The sequence below is a fragment of the Sciurus carolinensis genome, chromosome 12 (assembly GCF_902686445.1).
Source record: "Sciurus carolinensis chromosome 12, mSciCar1.2, whole genome shotgun sequence".
Lineage (NCBI taxonomy): Eukaryota > Metazoa > Chordata > Mammalia > Rodentia > Sciuridae > Sciurus > Sciurus carolinensis.
Genome location: NC_062224.1, coordinates 61659919 through 61674794, shown reverse-complemented (window position 1 = coordinate 61674794; position 14876 = coordinate 61659919). Strand labels below are relative to the sequence as shown.

Sequence of the window (14876 nt, the reverse complement as noted above, 5' to 3'; positions counted from 1 at the left end):
GTGAGGCCTCCCCAGAAGAAGACAGAGGTGTCAATCAATATACTCCTAGCAAGAGAGATGGGGCAGGCAAAGAATAGAGTAGACGCCAGGAATTGAATCCAACCCAGGGGGCAAGCCCCTGCTGGGTGCTACTGACACAGGAGAGAAAATTGGCTGTGCGGAGGGCAGGCTTCTAAGGGAAGGCATACAGGTATCAGTACTTGGCCCCAATCACAGAGCTGACATCTTCAGGGACTGGCGAATCTGTCCCAAAGATCTGGGTCCCTCTCTAAGGAAGAGTTCTTTGCCTCTTAACATATCTCCTTGCTGGTGTTTGCTTCCAGTGGTGACAGCATCTCTCTGTTCAGTATTTTAGAAAACATCATTCTGCTTCATTTGTAAAAAGGAATTGAAAATGTACCAAAATTCCAAGAAAAGCTGTCCCTTTTCTAATGTGACTGTCTTGTCTCCCCTCTGCCTTTGATCTTATTTTACATATGACCTAAAAAGTGAACTGTGATGATCTGGGTTCCTGGGGTTTTGGGAGGAGTCTAACTTTGGAGGCAGAAATATGGGTTCTTCCGCAGCTAATTCGGCAACCCCAAGCAACCAATTCACTTGAATAGAGGTCCAGAAAATGGAAGGATTGGCCACATAAACTCAAAATATTATTGGGTTCTGAAATGCTGTGGTCTTGAGATGGTTTCCAAAAAAAATTAAATTGCGAGAACTAACCTAAGTCAATATTCTATTTCCCTTTTCAACTGGTGTTTGAAGGTTAAAGATATGAAAACGGACATGTTCTTCATTATCAGAGTAACTCAAAAAACTGTATTTAAAATTGAATTCTGACAATATAAAAGCAGGGTTTTTTTTTTAATTGCCTAGGGGAAAATCTAAGAGGGTAAGTATAGGTGATTTTCACTTTATAGTCTTCTGGATTTATCCAGTTACCACAATGAACATGTAACATTTTTAAAATAAAGGTTATTCATTTGAAATTCTGTTTTGCCGGGGACAGGGCTAAGAAAGCGTGCGACTTCTGAAAAACCCCAGCAAGGGAGAAAACCTGAGAAAGGTTAAAGCGACGATGGCCATGCAGGGTAGGGGGGTAAAGCCCAAGATTCCGTTGTTTTCCTATTGATGCTGACACTTCAGTCAAGTATCTGCATCTCTAATGTGCTCACGAAGACCCACCACCTCCGACTCTAACACAGATCACTGACAGCTTGGGGTCAACCCTCCCGCGGACCCGGACAGGATTCAGGAAGGCGCTTCCACACTGCGGGAGACCACTCTGCAGGCCTCCTAGCGCCAGCGACCACAAGGGCACCGCCCCGCCCCGCCTTTCCATGACGCAGCGCGTGGAGGGCGGGGCGGAGTACGGGAGCGGGGAGGAGCACGCTGAGGAGCACGGAGAGGAGCAGGTGGGAGCCGGCCGGGCGCGGGGAGGGTGGGGCGGAGCACGCGAAGTGGGGTGGACAGAAAGGCCCAAATCAGCGAGACTGAAAATACGCCGCGCTTCCTGAAATTTAATTCGCCTTCCTTGAGATCTGAAAGACAGTATAGAGTCTTTAAATCCATTTAAAAGTGGGAGGTACGCACCCGAGAACGTGAGGAACACGAATGTCACCTCTTCCCCTAGGAGAGGAAATGCTAAATGTTTTAGGGCTCCCCCCACCCCGCAACAGCAGGGGAACGAGTCACTGGAAGCAACTTTACCAGGATTAGTTGTATGAAGTTATCCACGATTCTTATGAAAAAGGAAAGCAACAATCCCACAGTAGGGAGAGGAAGGAAAAGGGAGTGTACAGGTTTTTCAGCAAGGACAGGTACAAAAATAGGACATCTGTGATTGGAACATCTCAGAAAAGTCAAACTGAGATAACTAAAAAAAAGGCACTGCTGTCCCAGAGACATTTTAGGTGCCTTTGTTCATCTGGAATATTCAATCTGCCCTCTGGGCACAGAAGAGCTAGCCTGTCCCTGAGGTAAAGGAGAGGAAAAGTTCAATCACATCTTGGTTAATGCCAAGACCTCTCCCACCCTCAACATGCACACACCTTGTGAATAATCTAAGTGGCTGTGTTATCTCATTTTGCCAAGAAAAAGGCCCCAGATGCTAAGCGGTCAGTCTCCGAGTTGATCTACAACTGCCAGGGCCTTCAGATGCACTTTCCTCCAAAAACTCCACTTAGGAAAAATTATTCATGCTGCTGATGGTGGTCTTTCAAGCTGAGTGCCTTGCCCAGAAAGTTCATCATCCCCCTCCCCTCACCACATCAAACCCAGTGGCCTGCAGAGAAGACCTAACAGTGTACTTCTCAGCCCACAGTCCTTGCTGCTGGTTCCCAGGGAGAAGCTTTCTTCCCGACCTGGAAATAACACCCCCATCTAACACCAGCCCTTTGGCTCTTAACAAATTGTATTTTGTTGTCTTTAGGTTAGACTATTGCTGACATCTCTATCTTTAAATTGGTACACAGGACGAAGGGAAAGAAATTAGTATGTGTTGGGTACATGTCCTGTGCCTGGCATTATGCAAGATACCCTGACTAGAGGACAGAGTCAGAAAGTGTAGAACATTTGATAAATCCAGAGCCCAGATCCAAAAGAGGCCTGAAGGATGTCAGGCTGCTTTCCTGCAGTTACCTGGGGCATAGAGAAAAACAAGTACATCAAGGTGACAGATTTGACCAAAATTAAATGTCATCTTTTATTTTAAAAACCCAATTTACATATTTTTGCATTGTACAGATTTGGAGTTGGGCTTTATCCTTTCCCACCTGCAACAATATTTAAATGGGGCACTGAAAACCAAAGAGCAAGTATAGGCCTACTAACTGGCCATCTTTTTGTCAACCTGCAGAACACAATAGCCAACTTTCCAGGCAATACCTCCTTCTCTCCCTTCAAAACAAATGCCTATCTTCCAGTATCTGTCTCAGAAGTATAAGCTGAGAGGTCAACGCTGCTTGTAACTTATAAGACCAACAATGCTATTAAATGAACAGTCACAAACTATCTGGAAATGGTGTACCAGCAATGTAAGTAGGCCATCTAAAGGGCTGGCTAAAAAAAAAAATGTATCAACCCTCTAAAGAAGTCCATTAGCCACAGGAGCATCATCAGCTGAAGGCCAGGTGGGCAGTGCAGTGGTCCTTAACCTTGGTTGCACATCGTCATCATCTAGGAGCTTTACAACCATTGTTGCCTGTACCCCAGTTCCAGAGATTCTGACTTAATCAGCATGGAGTGCAGGTTGGCACAGGAATTTGATAAAGCTCCTGCACGTTTCCAGCGTAGCCTAGGTGAGAACCACAGGGTTGGTGTTTGGTCAGAGGTGCCCTAAGAGAGCTAGAAAAACATAAATAACATTCAGCAAGCCATTCTGGTTCTTGAGAACAGGCAACACCCAAAGGGACTTGTGTGTGTTGGCAGTGAAAGGTAAAGTGGCAAGGTAAGCAAAGCCTTGGGAGCCAAGCAGGCAGAAATTTGAATCCTAATTCCAGCACTTTGCCCACCCTGTGATCTAGCACAAGCCACTTAATCGTCCTCATCCATAAAATAGGCATAATAATAATACTTAACCTGGCAGGACTGTGGTAAAAATTAGCTATACTAGGACATTGCCTGATACCATACTAGGTCCTGAGTAAATGATGCCTATGAAATATGAATAAACAAATTGCCCCTGGGATTAACTTGTGTTTGACATAGAAGGAGATTCTATGGGCTGACAGTACCCTTTAGAGGGAATCCCTTCAGTAAGTGAGATTCCTTCTTCCTTGCAAGGAGCTATAGAAGCTAAAAGAAACCAAAAGTGGTGTGGGAGGAGGTGAAGCAGCTGCTCAAACATCCAGGACACCTCCAGCCTTTGTTCCCCACCTCCAGGCCACTTGTGAATTCAGCTTTAGGAGGAGGTGTATATTTAAAGGGAGAGTCCAACAGTTCTACCTCCCAAAGTGGGTGGCAATCACACTGGATTGTGCCATCTTATGCAGTTCTGCCCAAGACAGGTCTGTCTGCCCAAGTATTCATGCCTACCTTCCTCCTCCTTTACCATGATGCACTGAGGGAAGACAGGCTCAGAAGGGGCAGCCAGCACCACAACCTATTACCTATTCTTCATAAATTTGTGTGAACCTGGCTGAAAGAGACTTTGGGAATCTGGGATAGGTGTCCCAAGGTAGAGAGGATGAGGGAAGGAATTCCAAACCTGCAAAAATGGCTTCCCATTCATGTTCTGAATAGCTCTGTACAAAAGAACTTGACTGCCAACATGATTTGTTTCTCCTTTTCCTCTTACCCTTCTTCTTTTACATCTACAGAGCTGACAGAGCCCTTTTGCATATATTATTTCTTTTGATGCTCAAAATAGCCTTGTGAGGCAGGGGATGGCAAAGATTAAGATTACCCTGGTTCACCAGTAAGGAAACAGAAACTGAGGCAGATTCCTTTACTTAATCAAGGTCACAGAACTCATCACAGGCAGAACCGGGACTTGAATCCATGTCTTAGAATGGAATTAGAATTTCTTTCTATCATGCTTTGCCCCCTAGCCCTCTACCCATTTCAAAGACCTTACTGAAACTGTATAGTATAAGCCATCTGTGAAATAGGGAGAGGGAGCATGGATTTGGAACTGGTCTAAGTTCTAGCCAAGCTCAAATTTCCCCTGGTGACTTTTCAGTTCTGAAACTGATTCTGGGTAACACATAACTCCCCCTTTTCTGTGCCTCTCTCCTTTCCTCATCTGAGAAAATGGCAAAGCCACCTCCCAAGGAGGGTAAAGAAGGACCAAAACTCAATCACTAAGCATCTTACAACACCTGTGCCCCAGAACATAGCTTTCGTCTTATCAAACTTCTTTTTAAAAAAGTAAAGAAATTAAGGTACCATAAAACATTTCACAAAGATAGCTTATTCACTGGTGGTCCAAAGCATGCAATGTTAAATTCCCTTCAAAGAAGGTACAGATATGCTGCTAATTCCCCACAGCACAACTCGTAATGATAAATCATCTGGTTTTCTGAGTAGTAGGGAAATTTGTAATCCAAAGAGAAAATGAACTTGAAAAAGGAGAAAAATGGCCCCCAGTTCTCACTAACTGGGATTCTCTTCCCACCCTTGGGATGACGTACTGATAACTGGACTCACTATGAACAAAACCAAGAAGAAGGCAATGGAAGCAGCACAAATATGACCAGAAAGGATCATGGGAGCAAGGCAGAATGACCCCAGAGAACTCAGAGCAGGGGAAGCACTTGTTTGTCTGCTACCAGGCCCTCTCCAACTACCCTGCCTGGCACGATCTTCCAGAAGGAGAGAAACACCAACCTGCGAGCAGAGCAGTCAGCCTGCAGGTCCCACTAGTCTCTCTCTAGGGCCTTTATGGAATCCCTACATTTGGGTTCACAGAGCACCCTTTCTTCAGTGAGCACATGGAGGAAGGACAGAATCAGCACTATTTTATTTCTATAATCAGAGAGGGGCACCCACAGTTGAAGTATATACAAACCTGACCTCATACTTGTCCCAGACACTGGATCTTGAAGAGCCCCTCTTCTCAGGCAGAATAGTTTCCACAACAAAGGACAATGGTAAACAACTCCTTGGGGAAATCAGCCACATGATGCAGATGAATGCATGCAAGGATCTCAGGCCTGATGCTTTGAAAATGATATTCTCATCTAGGATTTCATTTGTAAGCCTGAGCACTGAGGGTTCCAGCGACTCGCCTGAAGGTACATAGGTGGAACCAGAGTCCAGCTCTGCCAGTGTCACTGGGCTTCCCCACTGATCATGGCACCCAGCCTCCAGATCTCCACCATTCATACCCATGGACCAGCATCCCCCAAGGCAGCAGAATACTGAACCCAGAATCAGCTAATTTGAAGGTCCCCACAGGTAAGAAGAAGCTCCTTGTTTCTTTCCCCCCTCTTCCTTTTAAAAACTATTTTTATTAAAACACAGGGTCCTGCTATGTTGCCCAGGCTGGTCTCCAACTCCTAGGCTCAAGTGATCCTCACACCTCAACCTCCTGAGTAGCTGGGGCTACAGGTGGGTGTCACTACACCAGAATTCTTTTTCCCTTTTAAGCCTGCAAGGACATTGAAAGTTGGAGAAGGTGGAGAAGGAAGGAGGTAACTTTCTTCCCTGTGCTCTGAGGGAAAAAGCCCTTCAACAGGGACAACACAATGTGGGATTCATCTAGAAGTCATTGTCACCAGAGTTACCTGTTAATGTGCCTTTCAAAACTTGACATGTCCTCTTGTCATCCAAATGATATTTTAACTGCTTTAGAATGTGGCACTTCAAAATTCAGTTCATGCCGAGTTTAATGTTCAGTACCCGGCTTCACACAACGCATGCCCGCTCAGCCCCACCCCTGCCCCTAGGTCCTGGCAGCGCTGGCCCACTCACCATTTCCCGGTCCTGTCGCATTCTCTCAGGTCTCTTGGCCATTGCTCACACAGATCTTTCAGTTTGGAATTGTATTTACCCTCCGTGTCCAGCCACTGAAGTCTAACTCGGCAGCACACACCTGTCCCTTCTTCCACAGAGCCTTCACAGATGAGCTTTGCCTCCCAGCAAACCCTGGGGCAGAAGCCACCACTCCCTGCCTGTGCCCACTCCACCCTGGCCCTGCCCTCCTGGGCCTCCTTGCATCCTCTACACTCAGTAGTCTATGGCCAACAACACCTCCAGCTCCCCAAGGGCAGGTACTAGGACTCATTCAGCATGGAATGTTTAGCATGTAACAGGTGTTTAGTTCAATGTTTATAAAATGAACACAAAGTTAACTAATTAAAAGCCTGACGACACTATACAGTTGAGGATCCCTTATCCAAAATACCTGGGATCAGAAGTGTTTTGGATTTGGGATTTTTTTTGTCTTTTATGGAATATTTGCATATACATAATGAGATATCTTAGAAATGGAACCCAAGTCTAAACATAATACGCATTTGTTACATATGCACCTTATGTGCACAGCCTGAAGGTAATTTTATACAATATTTTTAGTATACCTGTTTTGACTGCCACCCATCACAGGTGTGGAATTTTCCACTTGTGACCTCATGTCAGTGCTCAAAACATTTTGGATTTTGACCTTTTGGTTTAGGGATGCTCAGCTTGTACATTAAAAATTTTAAAATTCCTCTTTGTTGGTCATCAAGGTCTGGAACTGGAGATGTGAAGCAGCTTGCTGCTGAGAGCTTCAGGGAGCTATAGGACAGCAGTAAGAAGGTTTTTCTCTGGGTAGAGAGAGGTGGAGCAATACAAGGAGCTGATGATGGTGGAGCATGAGGAAGAAGGGGAGAATTAATAGGGGCACAATAAAGATACCAATGGGAGACATTATTGCTGAAGCCAACCCCAGATTAACAAGGCAAGTTACTACAGGAAAGAGTATGGCCCATCCAGTATGGAAGATAAACAATCCCACCCCCACTCCAACACACACACACACACACACACACACACACACACATGTACATACACAGCACTTACCAGGGAACTTAAGGAGAACCCAAGGGAAAGCCATGTGGGCCAGCAGGCTTCCAAACCAGTTTTGTCTGCTCTAATGAAGTGCTGGAGGTGGGTGGGTAGGGGGAAGGTCACAGAAGCATCTGCCCTTGAATTAACAGCGAGGATCTCCTGACCAAAAAATGTCTCCCAATTCCTTAGCTACCTAGTGGGCCTAATTTCACCTCTGGGCATGTCTGGTATTGATTGGAAAGAAGGTAATGATTAGTTTCAAAAGAAAGTGGAAACATTCCTTAGGGTTCACAAAGTTACCATTACTAGATTCAGGTCCTCTCGAAAATTGTGCAGTGATGACAAGTTCCAAGCCAGGGATCCACCTTGGCCTTTGGGAAAATGGGAAAAATTCAAAAGGATCAAACAAACTACTCAAGCTCCCTTAAGCTCAATAGGAAAACCCCAAATATCTTACACTACCTCTCTCTAGCCTCTGGGGCCCTGACCCTCCTCTACCCCAGCACAGACATAATACAACATCAGCCTTACTAAAGACAACAGTCAGAAACCTCCATACCTACTCAGAGGTAAAAGGATACCTTCTGGCCATGTGCCTCCTGTCTAACTGGGATTCTTTCGTGAAACAATATGCAGCTATGCACAGTGTTGAAAAAGGATATCCCAAAGGGTTTGGGTGTGTGTCCATTCTTCCTAAGAGTTGTCCTGGGGTGGTAAGTGAGTGTTTGCCATAGTGCCCTGGGGATTACATGTGGCTGGCTTATATGGTGATGAGAAGGGAAGAAGCAGACAGAGCTCAACATGCCCAAAGGTTTGCAGGGAAAGTGTTATTGCTCAGGAAGATTGACAATCAAGCCCCCTGAAGCAACTAGCCTCAGTTTGAAACCTCCAGAAAGTGATATAACCTTGGACCAATTCCCTGCTTCACTGATGTGGCACAAGTCATTTGTTTCCATGGGCTTCTAGTATATTTGTAGACAGTGAGCAAAAAGGAATACCTAAAAAAGGAATCTTTCTATAGCGTCATTTACACTTGAGCTGAAATAAGTTCAGCGTGGAGCAAAATAAACTCTGGTCAAGAAGAGAAGGCAGAAATAATGAGTGCAGAATGCTGCCAAATATTTAGACCATGAGATCCAGAACCATAAATTACTCATGAACAGAGCACTTTCAGAGTCAGGATCTACAGCTTCAAATCTTGGATGAAAACAAAACTCTTACCCACTATCCACATGGAGGTACCAAAAGTGAGCCTAGGAAGGGGGTACAAGGGCCTGTAGTACCCTGATTCCATGTCACACAAATCCCTTGTTTCTGGTCTCCCAGTTCAGATACCAGCCTGGGAGTCACACTCAGCCTTCTATCCCCAGAACAGCTCTGAGCACAAGGGACCCACTGGAAAGAAACACAAGCAAGCGTTACAATAGAATCTGCCTCTGAATTTGCCAACTTGGAGCCAGAAGATTGAGAAGTTCCTTGAAATCCCAGACCCAGCAGCTCTAGCACCATGTTAAGCACTTACCTAGAGACATGGCATCCTCCTCCCCTCTCCTGGACCTACCTAGCACACAGAGGGCCACACAGATGCAAATGGTGGGGAAGGGGCAGATCCTCCAGCCTGGGCAACACCACAATTGCTCCTCATTTTCAAGGTGCTGCCTACACATGGCCCTCTTCCCTTCCCAAACCAACAGAGATGGAGGTAAAGGACACCCACCAAGATCACAAGTCCCACAGACATTTGGGAGGAGCAAAGGGCTGCTCATCCGACCTCAGGGCTTTTTGCCAAGTCTAGCCAAGGCACACTTTTTTTGTACATATTACACGTTTACTGTATGTTTTATGTGAATGTCATACAAATGGCATTCACAGAGAATGGGTCTCTGCGTTTTTTAATCAAATTTATTTTTAAGTGGTACATAAAAATTGCACATTTTAATGTGTTACCATGTGGTATTTCAATACATATATGCACTGTGTGATGTTTAGATCAGGTTAAACACGTGTCTCCTCAAACATGTATTATTTTCTCAGGGTAAAAACTTTCAAAATTGCTTCCTCCAGTTTTTTGAAATGTTATTGTTAACTATTAGTTTATTATTGTTATCTATAAATTTCCCCTATTTTAAACAAGAAAGTGGAGAAAGTCTCCAGTGGCCCTAAGTTTTCCTTAGGAAAAACAGTGAAAGCCAATACCAAGTCTCAGGCCCAAGCCAAAGTAAAGAAAAAGAAATGAACATAATATTTCTGATAGGATAGGATTAACACCCCCAAGAAGGTTCTGAGTCCCTCTGAAATGACAAACCAGGCTGATGGTGGTATTGTAATAAAAGATCTCTACAGCCCTTGATAGTTTCAGAATAGTAGAGAACGTTCTTAAAATGCATTTCCCAATATGTGATAGGTGACATGCTGGCACTGGTAACGCAAAGACGAAATTAGACAACATCCCTTGGGGAGCTGCTTTACAGAGCTGTTTCTAGAGACCCAGAATGTAAATCCCCAGGTCAGCCAAGACTGTTCATTTGTTTAGGGTCCCATGTAAGCCAAGAGAAGAGTTACCCTAGCTCTGCTGTTTGGCACTGCACAATAATGTGAGCCAAGGGGAGAAAAGAGGAAAGGAGGTCTCCATCACCAAGGCAACTGCAAGCAGGCAGAGGCTGCCCAATGCTAATGATACCCATCAAAATTAGTAGGCTGCTCAGGGGCAGCCCAGACTGCAGGGTTGCTGTGACATTCAGATGTGCTGGAGCAACATGCCCAGTCCAAGGCACAGCTTTGATGCTAGAGCTTTCTCCTTGGCCTTTCACCTGCTATTTGGAGCCATGTCAACAGTCTTCATTTCTTTCTCTCTGCCTGAGCCACAAACTACCTGTGGAGGCTGGTATGACTCTCATTGGCCAAACCACAGACAGATGCATGGGTATAGGGATGGGGGCCAGGGAGCCAATAAAAATGGTTTGAGCATCTTCCTTGCTTCCATTCATGACCATTCAATTTCCCCCCAACATACAAAGTTTCCCCCACTTTACTGATATCTAGAGTCTACATCCTTCACTTGGGACTGAGTTTGTTCTGTGACCTCCTCAGGGTATCAACAACTAGTGATCAAAACGGTTCTCTCCAAGGAGAGATGTTTAGTTTTATGAAAATTCCTAAAGCCACTGGGATATGTTCTCTTGCCAAAACATCTGACAACTGGCCTATTTTTAAAGTCCTAACCAATGATCTCTTAAAAGCACTCTACACACAAAGAGGCAATGAATGACCAAAAAAGTAATGGGGCCAGTATTAGGTTTTTGTTTTTCAAACAAGCCAGAATTTATATCCAAAAAATAAGGTTTTCTTCAAAGTGGTCTCCCCTTATGAGACTCTGTATTTATTCCCCCGGGGCTGTGTTTGCTTGGAATGTTTTTGGAAAGTCCTATTATGGAACAATCTTTGTTTCCCACAGCATAGTGTAGGATAAAGTTAACAAGCATTCAACTGGCAAGCACTTCTGCATGCCAGGCACTGTGGTAGGCCTGAGGTGGAGGGCTCCCACAGGGGAATGAAAAAAGGTTTCTCCCACAAGGTGCTCGCAGTCTAATAGTGCAGGGAGGAAAAAGAGAACAAGGACTTTTGCAACATACACCATAAGCCAGGTAATGGGCAAAATATTTTGATAAGTTACATTTAATATGCATCCCCAAACATTAAAAGCGAAGACTAAGATCTCGAGAGGTTAAAGTGACTTAGCCAAAGTTACACAACCAGAAAATTATGGGACTGGTCCTGGGCCCGGCTGTCATGGGAATGCTGGTGCTGCTGTCACCACACCAAGGCAGCACCCAGCAATAAACAGATCTTCCAGGCAGGAGGCTGACTCAGGAGAGACTTCAGAGCAGAGCAACCTGATCTGGGTTGCTTGCCACGTGTCTTGTCCTGCGTCAAGCACTCGCCTCCTGTTTACCTTTCATCAAGAGTCTTTGACAAGCCTAGGAGGCAAGGAGAGTTTCTTCAGATAAAAAACAGAGCTTTTTATACTCCTACTATTTACGTCAGCTGAGAAAGACAGCCGGACACACATACACAGACACGTTTACACACACACCTCACTCACACAGAGGACAGTCTGTCTATTCAGCTTGTCCACCATACAAGAAGGCGGGAACATCAGGCCTTCGTCTCGACATGTCAAAAGTAGTTTCTTACAACAGCCCAAAGGTGGAAGCAACCCAAGTGTCCACTGACGGATGAATGGATAAACAGAGTGTACATACGTACAAGGGAATATGATTCTGCCTTCTCAAAGGAACAAAATTCTGACACATGCTATAACATGGATGAACCTTAAGGACATGCTAAGTGAAATAAACCAGACAAAAAAAGGACAAATACTGCATGATTCCACTTGTGCAAGTACCTAGAGTAGTCAAATTCATGGGACAGAAAATAGAATTGTGACTGCTAGGGGCTGGAGAGAGGGTGAATGGGAGTTATTACTAAGGGTACAGTTTTTTTGTTTGTTTGCAATGCTGGGGATTAAACCCAGGGCCTTATGCATGCTAGGAAATACTCTATCACTAAGATATGCCCTCAGGCCCTAGAGTTTGTTTCATAAATGAGTTCTGAACATGATAGTGTTGATGGTTACATGACAATATGAATGGATTTAATGCTACTTAACTATACACTTAAAATAGTGAATTTTATGTTTATTTTACCACAGCTTAAAAAATTGTTTCTTTTCTTCAAAAGAACCTTAGACACATTCAAACAATCAGTTTCGTCTATTTCCCAACCTGAGACGTTAGATGAAACAAACAGACAAGAATCAGGCTGGGCAGAGGTGGGCCCAGGGTGAGCTCTGCATGCACAGTAAGCAGGTTTTCTAAAATCAACCCCAGAAAATCCCCCAAATATATATGGACACCTTAGCCTGAGCCTGAATCAGTAGCAGGAAAGAGAAGACCTAAAATTAGCAAACATCCCCTCCACCCCAAAATTTGCAAAACAGTAGACTAGATAGGGCAGTTGGCTCAATGTAGAGCATAGCAAAAAAAAAAAAAAAAAAAAAAATTGAAGAAACAATGAAAAGAGACTCCTAGTCTTAAGGTTGGTGTTTTTTAGGAGAACTTGGTTCCCTGACCAACTTCAACTTTTCCTAATAAAAACACAATGTTATAATGTCAAACAATTGGTCATGACATTTCAACAACTGGACTTTGCCTCCAGAGAATGTTATATTGCCATTCACCCCTCCCCACCCCATAATCGTGCTTAACGGGCTCAATTTTAAAATACCCCAGACCAAAAACAAACCGGTAAAAGCACAGAAAGCAGCGCTGTGTTGCATGGCGCTAATCAGGAAGACACAGGGTCACCAGGATCATGCCCAGTAGCCCCTGGGAGTCTGCAACATTCCCAGGTACCTGCTGAACCCCAAATAAGTGACCTATAGGCCAGGATGAAAAATAATAGTCCTGGGGAAACAAGGCAATCAGTATTTACTGAGGGTCTACTATATGCATGATACTGTATCTTTATTTTCATTGAACCTTCAAAATCCTATGTTTGAGTACTATAAATGAGAAAATGGAAGAATTCAGCAGTGTCCCCAAGAAGCAGAGCTAAGATTCAACTTTAAGTCTTCTGACTCTTTCCATTACACCACACTACTTCTCAGAATGATTTTTTTTTTTAATCCTGTTTGCCTGGCTTCTCAACTTCTCCAAGTTTTCCATAGGCCCCAGCCCAATTTTCCATCTGGATAAAAAGAGCATCATCCCAGCTGCTGTATCTCAAGTCACATGAAATGGTGGGAAGATATTCTAAAAACACGAGTCCCAAAGCCTCCTTAACAGATAGTAAAGTGGAAATGATCTATAAAGGAGTAAGCTTCTAAAGCAAGCCCTCTCCATCTATAGCCCTGGGTTCCTCACCATAACACACTTCCGGTTCTCACTCTGCACTGCCACAAAACAACAAATGCTGCATTTGGACCCCAGTGCTTATGACCTACCTGCACAGCCTTGTGGTCTGGCTGATAAATGTAATAGCTATTTCTCTAAGGAAAAGTCACAGCAAACTACCACCCTGCTTACTCCCAAGAGTGATAGCTGGAGGCAGCATGCTGTTCAAAGGACTTAGTCTTCAAATGTAGAATCACTAATGCCCCAAATTTACTGTCTGAGGAGAGCCAAAAGGAAGGGAAGGGAGGGAGCGGAGACCTTTTTGAGTTAAAGGTCTGTGCTGACATCATGGGCCAGACAGAAGGTTGATTTGTATCTTCTCCTGTCCTGGATAACTCAAGTTTACCCAAAAAGTCCCCCACCAATGCTTTTAAGAGAATTCAAATTATTCAATGGGCCTAGCCACAATGGGGTCTCACCAAGGGCAGCCCTAAAAGAATTTGACTGTGTTCACTGAACCATTGCTAACAAACTTTTTTCCTTTTTTTTTTTTCACAGTACAAGAGATTGAATCCAGCGGTGCTCTGCCACTGAATTTAGCCCTTTTTAACACTCACTAGGTTGCCCCAGGCTGGTCTTGAATATGCAATCCTTCTGCCTATCCTCCTGAGATGTTGGGATTACAAGCATGTGCCACTGGGCCCTGCTGTTGCTAATAAATTTTAAGACACCACAGAGAATATGAGAAGGGTCAGAATGTTAAAGATGGGTAAATATTTGCCTAATGTTCTGTCAAACTGGATTCTGGTAGATTGGCAAACGTAGGGCATGATTATACAACAAGTGATTTGTGAGCACTTACAGGGAAAGGTAGAAATCACTAACAGTCTACATAGTTTCACTGAGAAAGTCTCAGCAAACCCATTTCATTTCTTCTAATGCAGGCTACAGGATGTCTTCAGATTTCATCAAGATGCAAAAAAAGACTAAAAAAATAAAATCTGCATCAAAGTGTAGTTGAGTAGTTTTGAAACTGAACAACTATACTCCCAAGGCCTTAAGAACCTTGAAGATATTTTATAATAGGATCTAAAGGGTTCCTTCCTGAGTCCAATCCTAGTCAACCTGTTTATCAATGACTTTAATTTGTGAAGAACAACAGTACTAACTGGTATAGAATACTCTCAAGAAAAAGTGATGATTGGATGACACCTGGGCACCCAGAGGACACTGTACCATTGCAACAAGTATTTCTACATCTTACCTTATGTGGGCCTATTAAGTCACAGAGCCAGGGATCATCATACTCATATTACAACTAAAGACATCCTGGCTCAGCCATCAGCATTTCTCAGCTTCAGCAATATTGACATTCTGGAAAATTCTCTGCTGTCCTGTGCATTGTAGGATGGGTAGCAGTATTCCAGGCCTCCACCAGTAAATGGCCAGTAGCACTACCCTTATAGTTGTGAAAACCAAAAATGTCTCCAGAGCATG

The 14876-nt window shown here is 44.1% G+C and overlaps 1 protein-coding gene and 1 long non-coding RNA gene across 4 annotated transcripts in view; one reads left to right on the top strand and one right to left on the bottom strand.

Annotated features, from left to right (window-relative positions):
• Window positions 1-14876, bottom strand: part of Itpkb (inositol-trisphosphate 3-kinase B) — a 99870-nt gene that overhangs the window by 46093 nt on the left and 38901 nt on the right. The window lies entirely within an intron of this gene.
• Window positions 1273-14254, top strand: LOC124961561 (uncharacterized). Its single transcript, XR_007104284.1, has 3 exons — window positions 1273-1406; window positions 5677-5889; window positions 13938-14254. It is a non-coding gene; the product is annotated as an uncharacterized LOC124961561 (long non-coding RNA).